Raw genomic sequence first — 12,351 nt, forward strand, 5'->3', positions numbered from 1 at the left:
AAAATGAAAGCTAACTACTGGGCTTGGTATTTTGGCATTAGCCCTCCCTTCCCCTTCCTCCCCTCTTCTATCAACCAATCAGTCAATCAATCAGTGGTATTTACTGAGCGCTTATTGTATGCAGAGCATGTACTAAATGCTTTGGTTCTAGGACCCTCAGAGCAGCCCAGGTATTCTTAGGGATTGGGGTGCTCCTCCTGCTTGAATTCTCACAAATGTTTCCCATTTTGAGGAGCTAATTGTTCTTTAAATAAGTAGTATTTATTGAGTGCTTACTCCGTGCCCGGCCCTGTACTTAACAGTTGTACTAACAAGACAACAGATCTAGTTGTCCTGATCCCTGCTTTCAAAATGCTTAAAATCAAGCCTTAGCCTTGAAAGTTATTCTACCATTGGTTCTTCCTTATTTATGCCCTTATCCTGATTGTGCAATGTGGGTCAGCCTGATGCTGCATCTAGCATGGCATTAGTAATAATAATAATAATGGCATTTATTAAGCACTTACTATGCACAAAGCACTGTTCTAAGCACTGGGGAGGTTACAAGGTGATCAGGTTGTCATATGGGGGGCTCACAGTCTTAATTCCCATTTTACAGATGAGGTAACTGAGGCACAGAGAAGTTAAGTGACTTGCCCAAAGTCACACAGCTGGCAATTGGCAGAGCTGGAATTTGAACCCATTACCTCTAACTCCAGAGCCCATGCTCTTTCCACTGAACTACATTGCTTCTCTTGCTGAGCCCTATAGGAAGACCAAAAGAATATTATGTACCCTCAATGTAGCCTTCCCCATCACTGCACTTACACACTTGGAGAGGTACTAGAACTCAAATACCTAAGTTCATTCATTCATTCAATTGTATTTATTGAGCACTTACTGTGTGCAGAGCACTGTACTAAGCACTTGGGAAGTATAACTTGGTAACATATAGAGATGGTCCCTACCCAACAATGAGCTCACAGTCTAGACGGGGGAGACAGACAACAAAACAAAACATGTGGACAGGTTTCAAGTCATCAGAATAAATAGAAATAAAGCTAGATGTACATCATTAACAGAATAGAATAGTGGATATGTACAAATAAAATAGAGTAATAAATCTGTACAAACATATATACAGGTGCTGTGGGGAGGGGAAGGAGGTGGGGGGGGATGGGGAGGGGAGAGGAAAAAGGGGGTTCAGACTGGGAAGGCCTCCTGGAGGAGGTGAGCTCTCAGTAGGGCTTTGAAGGGAGGAAGAGGGCTAGCTTGGCGGATGTGCGGAGGGAGGGCATTCCAGGCCAGAGGGAGGACGTGGGCCGGGGGTCGATGGCAGGACAGGCCAGAACGAGGTACAGTGATTTAGTACAGTGATTTGCACACACTAAATACCATGGATTGATTAATATTTTTTTCCGCAGCAGCCAGTTTGATCTTCTCTAGTGGATTCTGTTTCTGCCACTCTCAGAATACTGGAAGACCCTAATTAACTAGAAGCATAGCACCATTCATTCAGTTGTACTTATTGAGCACTGACTGTGTGCAAAGCACTGTATTAAGTGCTTGGAAGACCAGTATGATGAGAGTCAGATGAACTTCTATCACCAAAATCTCCCCCCAAAAAGTAATAAACCAAAGCAGAGCTAGAAAAAGAACCAATGTTCAAACAAACCAAAAAAAGGGGGATTGTTTTTGGTACCTGATACCAGCTCATACTACCACAGAATGTGTACAGAATGTGAGGCAAACAGGTCCTTCAACTTTTGTATTAAGTCCTTCCCAAAAATCACGAGGGCACTATTCTGTTCAGACAGAGTAGCTCTGATATCCAGGTGTACAAACCTAGAATGGGTGTGTCTTGTGGAGCAGGCCAAAGGCCTGTATAGCAATGCAGCTTTTACGTTCTATAGCTCCCCTGGGTTCCCCTTAAGCGTCTGTAGCTCTGCCCAGAAAATCTGTGTGTAACTGTGGTCGTGGGAGTGTGGTTGCAATGGGAGTCAGGGCAAAGAGCCATATGTGCCTTTCCAACTTCACAGCCCACACTGACAATTTCATTTCATTTACTTGACAGCTATCTTTCCATCCTAAAAGAAAGAATCAGATTGTTGTCAGGTGGTCAAGGGTCTCTCTTTCTGGATCCTAATTATAGGGCAGCATTTATAGGAGGAGCACTATGCTCTAAAATATTGTCATGCAGCACCTGAGAGAAATGGGATCTGCCACTTAAGCTTAACTCTTGTCTACCATCTAAGTGTCCTTGTTACTGTCTTTTACACCTCCATGCCTCAGTTCATCCAAAGTGAACATAGCCTGAAAATGGTCTGCCTTTCCCTTCTTTTCTTACAGACCTGGGCTCATAGATTACAACAGTTTAAGGACTTTTGACCAAGGTTCCATTTTTGGAGGCACCCTGGCTAACTAACATTGCTGAGGCAAAAAAGACTTCCATGTGGCTGATGCTAGGATTTCACCATTGCAATAAGAGGCGTGCCAAGAAGCTAAATTCAATAAGCATCATTGGCATACAGAAGACGGGAAAAGGAGTGTTCTAAAAACTTAAACATCTGTGAATAAACCAAAAGCTGTGGTCATGTAGGGCATAATTACAAAGAAAGTTATTTCAGAATAGTTCTCTTTCCTCTCTTTCCTTTCTTCCTGGATCCACTTACTCAGCTGTTTGAAAGCCAGCGGCAAATTGCTCGGCTTTGTAAGTAATTGCACACACCATCTCCTGCTGGGAAAAATATGGGATGCTTGGGAATGATAGAAAAAGCCAGAGTTCAGTGGAACATTTTCCAGGAGCTATTCCAAAGAGCACCAAACTCTCCAGGGCTGTCGCATACCTCCCTGACGGATGGCATAAGCAGTTGTCCCAGATGAAAACACACAGCTTGGAAAATGGAATGAGCCCCTACTGACCTCCTATGGGCTAATTATTTGTTCTAATGGGCCACGTGGAGCAAGACGATTAGAGAAACAGTAGAGGTGAGGCTGATGTTGGATGTGGCATTGCTCAGCAGATGGTATTTTTTGGTGGGGGGGTTATCATCAGGGTGAAAACCATTTTCCCTCTGTTGTTCTTCAGTGGTGCTCACTGGAGCCTACAATTGAATATGGAGGTGGAGAAATTAAAGGTTTTAGTTACTCCTATTTAGAGATCTTAATGACTACATCAAGAAAAGACTCAGAGGGCTGGAAATCATCTAAAAAGAGCCCAACTGAGAATTTGTTGAAAAAGGTACAGACCATAGGTAACACAACCTACACCTTACTGTAGTGTTGCTATAAATTGGGAGAGGATATTTATTCTGGGGTGTTAAGTTCTGGGACTCTGCATAGGCTCTAAGCAAAGAGGTTCTGTGGAACTAAGCTGCAAGTTATTTACTTAAAATTGAGATTCGTGGTTCATTTAAAGTTCTCCAGAAGGTAAGGGATGGGAGAATGTGAAGAGAACAATGGCTCTGTTTGCTGATGGTATGTAGGGACATCCACCTGCGTGAAGAACAGGTCTGATTCACACCATTTCTAAGAATTTGTTGGCTATATTTATCAATTGTTGGCTATGTTTATCAATTAATCAATGGTATTTCCTGAATGCTTACAGTATGCAGAATAATAATATCAATAGCAATAACATAATAATAATAGCCAAACTCTGTACTAAGCACTTGGGAGAGTGATACAACAGTGCAGTGCTCTAGCAAAGAGTAAATGCTCAATGAATACCATTAGTTGGTTGGTTAGACATGTTCCCTTTCCACATGCACACTGCATGAACTCAGGCTTGGGAAAAAAAAGATGCCAAAACTTACCACCCCACTAAGATTTCCCAGCACACCCTCCCAAACAGGAAGTAGACAGGGAGAGAAAGAAAGAAAAAGTTAGTACTCTTTACCACTAACCCGACAGTATGATTTCTCCAATTTCTAGATAAGGTTATGATTTCTGAAAAAGTCCTAGAAAAGTTAGCCATGAGAATAAATAAAAAGAAGGATAACAATCAGACTCTTCTTGCAAGCTTCCCTAGGGATACCCCTTGAGAAGGAAACAATCATTTTCTTGATCCAAAATGCAATTAGCAACGGAAAACCTGGGTCCCAAATGGATAATCACAATAGATGATGGACAGAGAGATGAGCAGAAGACCTAGATTCAAGCACCTGATATTTCAATCAGCCTGATTTTGTTATAAAGATTTCCTTGAAAGAAATGTACGTATAAACAGATGAGAGAAAGAGTGGAAGATAGACAGAAAGGGGAATGTCCCAGAGGCCACTTTAAAAGTGTCTAGGGAATGTGTACGGCAAGGGGAACCTCAAAAGGTCATTTTTGGGTTGAGTTCATGGGGAAGAATTGCTGCCACAGTTGTACTTGAGAAAAAAACATTTATGACTCTCTGGAAGTCGTTTTCTTTGTCACCAAGCATTTTCTGGCAACACCTTTCAGCTAGGATTTGGAAAGCCATGCCAAGTGACTGTGGAATTTTCAGAGCTCAGACTCATTTTTATTCCTTGGGGCAGGTAGCCAGGATTGAGTTTTCTGTGACCCAAAGGAGGGAGGAAAGCTCAATCCTCCTTAAGTGGACAGCTCCATTGTCATTCCATTGGTCCTCCAGACTCAAAACAGAAAGGGCCTTTCTTTCTCGCTCTTCCCAGCTTCCCCTAAATCCATTATGTGGCAGTGGAGTGCTGGGGAGAGAATGAAGGAAGGCACACTCACCATTTAAAAGATTCATAATGAGCTAAAAGGCCAAGTCAAAATCAATTTATTATTCACTAAAGTCTGGGCTTCCTGTTTTGTTCTCTTGAATAAATCATACCATCAGTAGTGCAAAGCCTGCCAGCATCCGGGAGAAGAAAAGGTAACGGAGTAATACATATTTACATAATTAGAAAAAAACCCAACAAACCAAGCAGATTTTCTTTTGAAAGTGTATGTTTATCCGATCCCTGGCGCTGGCAGGATGTTTACTTAGTGTATGGTGTCTCTGTCTTTTATAACCTGACAACAGGGTTTTCATGATCATATGAGCTTGTCTACTTGGTAGTCAACCGTGTTTCTCATTTAGTTCTGAAGCTACCTCAAATCCTGAGCTGTGTCGACAAAACCCTGAATTTTCCATAAGGCTCGGGCTATGCCTGCCAGACATGACTGAGCACAGAAATAGAATGGAAAAAGAGATATTTCACCACCTACATTCCTTGAATAAGGCAGACCCAAGCACCAGTGCTTTGAAAGTGACTCTGATCGTAATTTATTACTACAGCCGCTAAAGCATGTTACCTCCCAACAATATATCCACTTGTACAAATGAATACACATTTTAATTTCTAACAGACTGACACCATAGCAAAATTGTTTTTCCTTAAATGCTATTTTAAAATTGAGGCACACATGAACCGATACACAAGCTTAGTAGATACATATTTCCAAACTTCTGAAATGAAATGTGTTTAACTTGAAAACAGCATTTTCTTAATGTATTTTCAGGGAAATAGCTTAAATCAATGCCCTTACCTTACTCAGCCCAGAGCATATTAAGCAAAACTAATTCCCTCCCTGCTTACACATGCTCCCTGTCACTGAAACTGATGGAGTTTCATTGTATAACCAAGTTATTTTTTATTTTAATGATACATTTTAATCCAATCAATGTACATTAGCTGCAAGTGATGCAAAAGCCAAGGCTTCTGTTTCCTAAAACAATTTTTTTATTTGCTGAAACCCTGCACTACTTTTCCTCTCAGATGACTATGTATTTGATGGATTTTGTTCTTGCCTGAATATGTATTATTGAACTGAATCCCAGGACATTTCAGCTCAAACGGAGAGCCAGATTCTCCCACGGCCTAATCTGCTCCATAAGAAAACATTAGACATTAGTTTGGGAAGCCGAACGGCATTGCTTACTAGGTACTGGGGCCGGGAGGGGAGGAAGGCATTCCATTGGGTAAACTGAACCAGTATCTTCTCAATTGGTACCCAGGCTGTGTGAAAGAGTGAATGTGGACTCCAAAGGCTTTTAACTTCCACCCCTCAAAGGAAATATGACTTCTGTTTTTCCATGGCTCTAGGTCAGTTGAATTATGAGAGAGAGAGAGAGAGAGAGAGAGAGAGAGAGAGAGAGAAAGAGAGAGAGAGAGAGAGAGAGAGAGAGAGAGAGAGAGAGAGAGAGAGAAAGGGAGAGAGAGAGATTGTGTGCGTGTGTGTCCCCTGAATTTTTTCCCCCTTTGATGGTTCACCAGTGGGAAGGGAGATTATAATAGACCCAAATGAATAAAATATGGATTTATATTTTCTTATTTTAGGTTTGCAGTCACCCACAGGGTTACATTGTGTCCTCCCCCTGGCCTGGAATGCCCTCCCTCCACATATCCGCCAAGCTACGTCTCTTCCTCCCTTCAAAGCCCTACTGAGAGCTCACCTTCTCCAAGAGGCCTTCCCAGACTGAGCCCCCTTTTTCCTCTCCTCCTCCCCACCCCCCTGCCCTACCTCCTTCCCCTCCCCACAGCACCTGTATATATATATGTACAGATTTACTACTCTATTTATTTTACTTGTATATATTTACTCTTCTATTTATTTTGTTAATGATGTGCATTTAGCTTTAATTCTATTTGTTCTGACGACTTGACACCTGTCCACATGTTTTGTTGTCTGTCTCTCCCTTCTAGACTGTGAGCCCGCTGTTGGGTAGGGACCATCTCTATATGTTGCCAACTTGTACTTCCCAAGCACTTAGTGCTCTGCACACAGTAAGTGCTCAATAAATACGATTGAATGAATGAACGAATGATTGCCCAAAATGTAGTTATGGCAATTCCTTGGTATTCCAGGATTTTTGTTCTCAGTCTTGCCTACTGGAAATCTGTGGAACCCAGACCCACGGTAGTGGTGGTAGGGGAAGCATCAGCGATAGGCCCTGGCCCTGCCCCAAATCCTGAGTCAGCCGGTAAGCTCAGTTGGATGGAATGTGGTGCTAATTGCGCCATGTTCCTGGGTTCGATCCCTGTACGGACCATTTATCCTAGTCTAGGAAAGCAATGTTGCTCAGTGGATAGAGCACGGGCCGCAGAGTCAGAAGGACCTGGATTCGAATCCCAGCTCTGCCACTTGTCTGCTGTGTGACCTTGGACGAGTCACTTGACTCCTCGGGGCCTCAGTTACCTCATCTGTAAAATGGGGATTAAGAGTGTGAGCCCCACAGGGATTGTGTCCAACCTGATTGACTTGCATCTACCACAGTGCTTGTAACAGTGCTTGGCACATAGCCCTTAACAAGTAACATTATTACCATTTATTATTTCTGCATCTTTGGTCACGAGCAGCCTGAACCCTGCCTCTTCAGGGCCTGGCTGGACATCTCTCTCCTACTCCCCTGGAAATCCCAGATGGTAGTGAGCAGTTAGATAAACTTTGTAGTGCAGCTGCTATTGAGCAAATGTGGCATTTGCGGTTTCAGCTCATTTGCAGGGGGTTCTCTACCCTACTTCTCCTGAACACTGAGACATATGATACAATGTACTATAGATTCTGTCACCACGTATTTGTTGGACATGCTGTTTTGATATCTACTTCCCTATGTAATGCAGAAGTGCCTAGGAGATTATGGATGCACATTAAATATTTAACAACAAGGAAATATTAACCTCAAATTAACCCCACCTGACTCTGGTCATTTCCATAACTCTAGCTATGCCTCAGCACCTTTATGTTTCTCTAATAGCTGAGTCTCTGCTCCTGTTGATTTAGTCATGTTCTTTTATACTCATGATCTTTTTGTTCTTTTCTCCTGTTACTTGCACTTTACATCTAAGTGCATGTTTGTTGATTTGTCTGAACTCTCTTCCCTATTAAAATGAAATTCCTCAAGGAGAGTTACTCCACTGAAACTCCTCTCAGTACTAAATGCAGTGCTCTATGCTCACAGGGCACTTGATAGATGCCGTTGACTGACAGTTGCCTGAAGCATTTAAAATCTCCCAGGGAAGGAGAATGACCTCTTGTAGGCACAACAGACCTCCAAAAGATCCAGTCATGAAGGTAAGTTGGACCTGGATGGAACTGTCTCTCCCATTTGTCTCCCCCTTTTAGACTGTGAGCCCACTGTTGGATAGGGACTGTCTCTATATGTTGCCAATTTGTACTTCCCAAGCGCTTAGTATAGTGCTGTGCACATAGTAAGCGCTCAATAAATGCGATTGATGATGATGATGATGATTTCACTCCACTGGAGTCCCTGGGCTGCAGGTTCCATGTTTTCTTTGGTGGCCAGCTGGCTATCATCGTTCCCCTATCAATCAATCAATACTATTTACTGACCACTTATTAAGCACTTGGGAAAGTACAGTAGAGTCAGGAGACATGATTCCTATCCTCAGGGAACTTAAATTCTAGCAAGGGAGGAAGACATTAAAATTCATTACAGGTTGGGGAAAGAAACAAAGTATGTACTACTGCTACTAGTAGTAGTATTTATTAAGGACTTTGTGCAAAGCAATGAACTAAGTTCTCAGAATGAATTCACGAGTGAGAATTAGAGAGACTCCCTGTCCATCCAGGGGAATCACAAGCTAAGTCTAAAGGGGGAAAAGGGACAAATGATGACCATTTTAGAAAAGAATAAAAGCAATAAAAACATACAATCTAAATAAAAGATGAGGTCATGGATAAATACCAAAATAAAATGAAAGCTGTAGGTCCCTGTGGCTCATCTGTAAAATGGGAATTGAGATGGAGAATTGAGCCCCAAGTGAGACAGGGACTGTGTCCAATCCAATTTGCTTGTAACCATGCCAGAGTTTAGTATATTGCCTGGCTTATAGTAAACATCTAACAAATGCCGCAATTATTATGATTTTTATTATTATTGGCACACTGTTTTACATAAAGATAGATACATAACTCCCCACCCCTGGAAAGCTCCAACCCGTCATCTGCCAAGGAAAGCCTACATGCTAACCACCACTGACATCACCAGTACCAAACGTTCTGCTGAGGTTCCCCTCCCCTAAATCCTTCCTTGCCTCCAGGGCCATGGGGGTTAGGGGACTGCTGTTGTTTGCTTAGACTTTTTACCATTTCCAACATTAACAAGAAATCACCCAGTTTTTTATGTCATCTAAGAACCACTTTTGCCTTCTGTAATCACTTAGGATCTACCCTGTATCTATTCCAGTGTACCCCACAAGGTCATAATCAATAGTATTTATTGAGCTCCTACTGTGGGTGGAGCACTGTAAAAAGTGCTTGGGATTGTACAATAAGCAACAGAATCTGCATCAATAATCAGCTTTAGTGACCCAACTGTATTTCTGCTCTTGAGTAGTAGAACTGAATTTTCTGCCTAGATTTTAATCTGAATGTTCTGGCCCAGTAAAAGAGTTTATTTTAGGCCGTCTTGTGTTTTCTGGAAGCTCTCCATCAGCTGTAGAAAAATACCAACTGTTAGTATGGATTTGGGTAAGAGACATGGTTTCGGCATATCACTCTGCTGAGGCCAATTCAGACGTTTCTCAGGGTGCCTCTCCATCTGTGAGACAAGGTGCCAATGTCCTCTTCATCAGACCCAATGCCCATAGTGCCTACACTGACAGCTGCTTCTGAAGAGGAAGTGAGATGGGCAGAGAAAGGTACCAAACTCAAGAAGGCATGACTCAGAGACCTTTTCTTAGCCAGAGAAAGAGGGTCCAAGTGGCTTATCATTGAATCATAAGAGATGAGACATAGCCTCTGTGAATCCCGAGTGAAATGGCAAACCATCAACGGAGTTCGAACGTTTTAGGCATAAAGTCCACCGACCGCTAAATAGTCTGGTCTGGCTAAATGATCAGAAGGCAAGAGGTTCCCTTGTTCCGTTCTTTGCTCTTACAGTGTAAAAATGCTACAATGACACCCCCAAGTATGAGAGGTGAGTGGGCAGAGAGCTGATTGATTCTCTCTTTGCCAGATATAAAACGCCCAGGCGTCTTCTCCATCTGTGGTCTTGAAGCTGAGAAGCACTGGCTGTTTCTTATCTTATCCTTTTACCATGCCTGCTCAGGCCTAATTACTGCTCCCCTCATCTTAGTAGCTCCTCATGACCAGGCCTGGGTGAGGCCTGGATTTACTGGAAGTGCTGTATTACTATACCTGAAAGTGTGGCTCACTGCAATCTAGAAAAATGCGCCTCTTTTTATACAGAAACTTCGAGCGGATCATACGATGATGAGGCAAATGTGAAAATAGCACCAGATGTGGATGAGAGCAAACATGCCGGCACAAGTGAGGGGCAATCCATGTGTGTATATGTGCTTGGGGCTGTAGGTTGGCACTACCATTTTCAGTAATCCTCTTACCCATAGGAAAAAAAAATTGTACCTAGAGCTTTCGGTTCAGCACTAGTATTTTCAGTCACAGTCACATACATAGGAAAAAAAAATGTAGCATTTGTTTAGTGCTTACTATATGCCAAGCACTATAATAGATAAATACTAATCAGTTTGGGCACAGTCCATGTCCCATATGGGGCTCACAGTCTGAATAGGAAGGAGAACAGATATTTGACCCCCATTTTACAGAGGAGACAATTGTGACACAGAAAAGTTAAGTGACTTGCCCAGAATCCCACAGCAAGCAAATGGCTGAGCTGAAATTAGAAATCAGGCCCTCTGACTTCCCCAGACCTGTGCTCTTTTCCACTAGGCTCTACTGTTTACCCCCAGAGTCACTGCCAGAAGTGTTATCTTCAAAAACAAATGACAGCTAAACATGGGTGAGATTAATGGTGGGAATGGGAAGTTAACCAGATTCTGATGTCAAACGTTAACCTCCGGATCAGATATTTTCCCTGGTTTTAAGTGAAAGAGCTGCCCACTAGAAATCCCCGCAATCAGATGTTATTTTGGTTATACTTTTTAAAAATCATTTTTACTTATTATTTACTAAGCATTTTTACTCTCTCAAGCCATCATATTTCCTAGCGCAAGTGGCTAAGCTCATTTATCACTTTGTGCGGACAAAAAGCCGTAAGCCAGTAGTGGGTCTAAAGGTAAGTGCTAGTTGCAGCAAAGCATTAGATCTCCTTGGATAGGGTTAGTGTATTAGATGATGATCATTTGTTTCTAATGATGCTACCACAGAGCAGCCCAGTGGGGAAGTATCTGATTCATATTTCAAAGGCAGCAGCACCAAGAGTCGACTGTGAGTGTTCAATAAATTGTATCTAATAATGATGATGAAGATGATGGTGTGTTTAGAAATTGCATTACAGCCTAATTATACTACTGGGAAATAACTTAGCCTTTTTATGTTTGGATACTTGCAACACAACAGGCTAAGAGCATCACTGAGAGACTAGAAGACAGTCACCCAGGAACTGCCAATGGATGCCAATGTTGAGGCATGTTTTTAAGAAGATATCTAGCTGATCATGAATCTCTCTGCAGAGTTAGCATGTGAAATGGACTGAAAATAAACCGGGGGCTATGTAGCAGCTGCCTCTGGGAACCCTACAACAACCAAAGAGTTGTAATAATAATACACATCTTAAAGCCAGCATGCAATCCAGATAGCTAGTCGGTACATGACCACAAGAAACACGAAACAGGATGGAGAAGGCCACCATGACTATTAGGTAGCTGAGATACTTCATTGATAAAGTGGCACCAAGCTTCAAACCAGATTTGAGGATCTGGGAGATTACGGTTATTTCCGATATTATATTTTCAGAATTTCTTTTTCTTATGAATTTTCACCAGCAACATCTATGAGCCTTAGTCAACATCAAATGGCAGAACAAAATTACTAACAATGAGGTTTAATTGGAGAAGCCTTCCTTATATCCTAGCATCTTCCCTGACTAGTACTGACTCTCACACCACCCAGCCATCCTGCTTTCTCTTAGACTCACGGTCCATCCAGGCCAAGATCCTGTTTCCAACAGTGGCAAGTAGATGCTTGGAGGAAACATGTGATAGTAGCCCTTAAAGTGGGGGAGGCTAAACACAGTCCACTCATCAATGAGACAGTGTATATCAGCAGAGCATGTGAGAAGCACTGACGATTGCAGGATTCCCAAGCAGGTGCTGAATGGCAAACTGAAGGGTTATACTACATATAACATGAAGAGCAGAACAAATGTTTTCAAGACAGAGTTAATCATCATCTCAAGTATTTGATCAAGAAATGGAATATTGCATCTCAGTGTGGAAAGGAGGGCTGCTTATTCATTGATCTTTCCAGCCATACCCACATACATGCAAAGGATCATGTCCCCTTGCTCCCGGGCCCACTCCCACTGGGTTCATTCATTCATATTTGTTAAGCATTCACTGCGTGCAAAGCGCTGTACTAAGCACTTGGGAGAGTACAATGCAACAATAAACAGAC

Source organism: Tachyglossus aculeatus, chromosome X1 (genome assembly GCF_015852505.1).
Source record: "Tachyglossus aculeatus isolate mTacAcu1 chromosome X1, mTacAcu1.pri, whole genome shotgun sequence".
Lineage (NCBI taxonomy): Eukaryota > Metazoa > Chordata > Mammalia > Monotremata > Tachyglossidae > Tachyglossus > Tachyglossus aculeatus.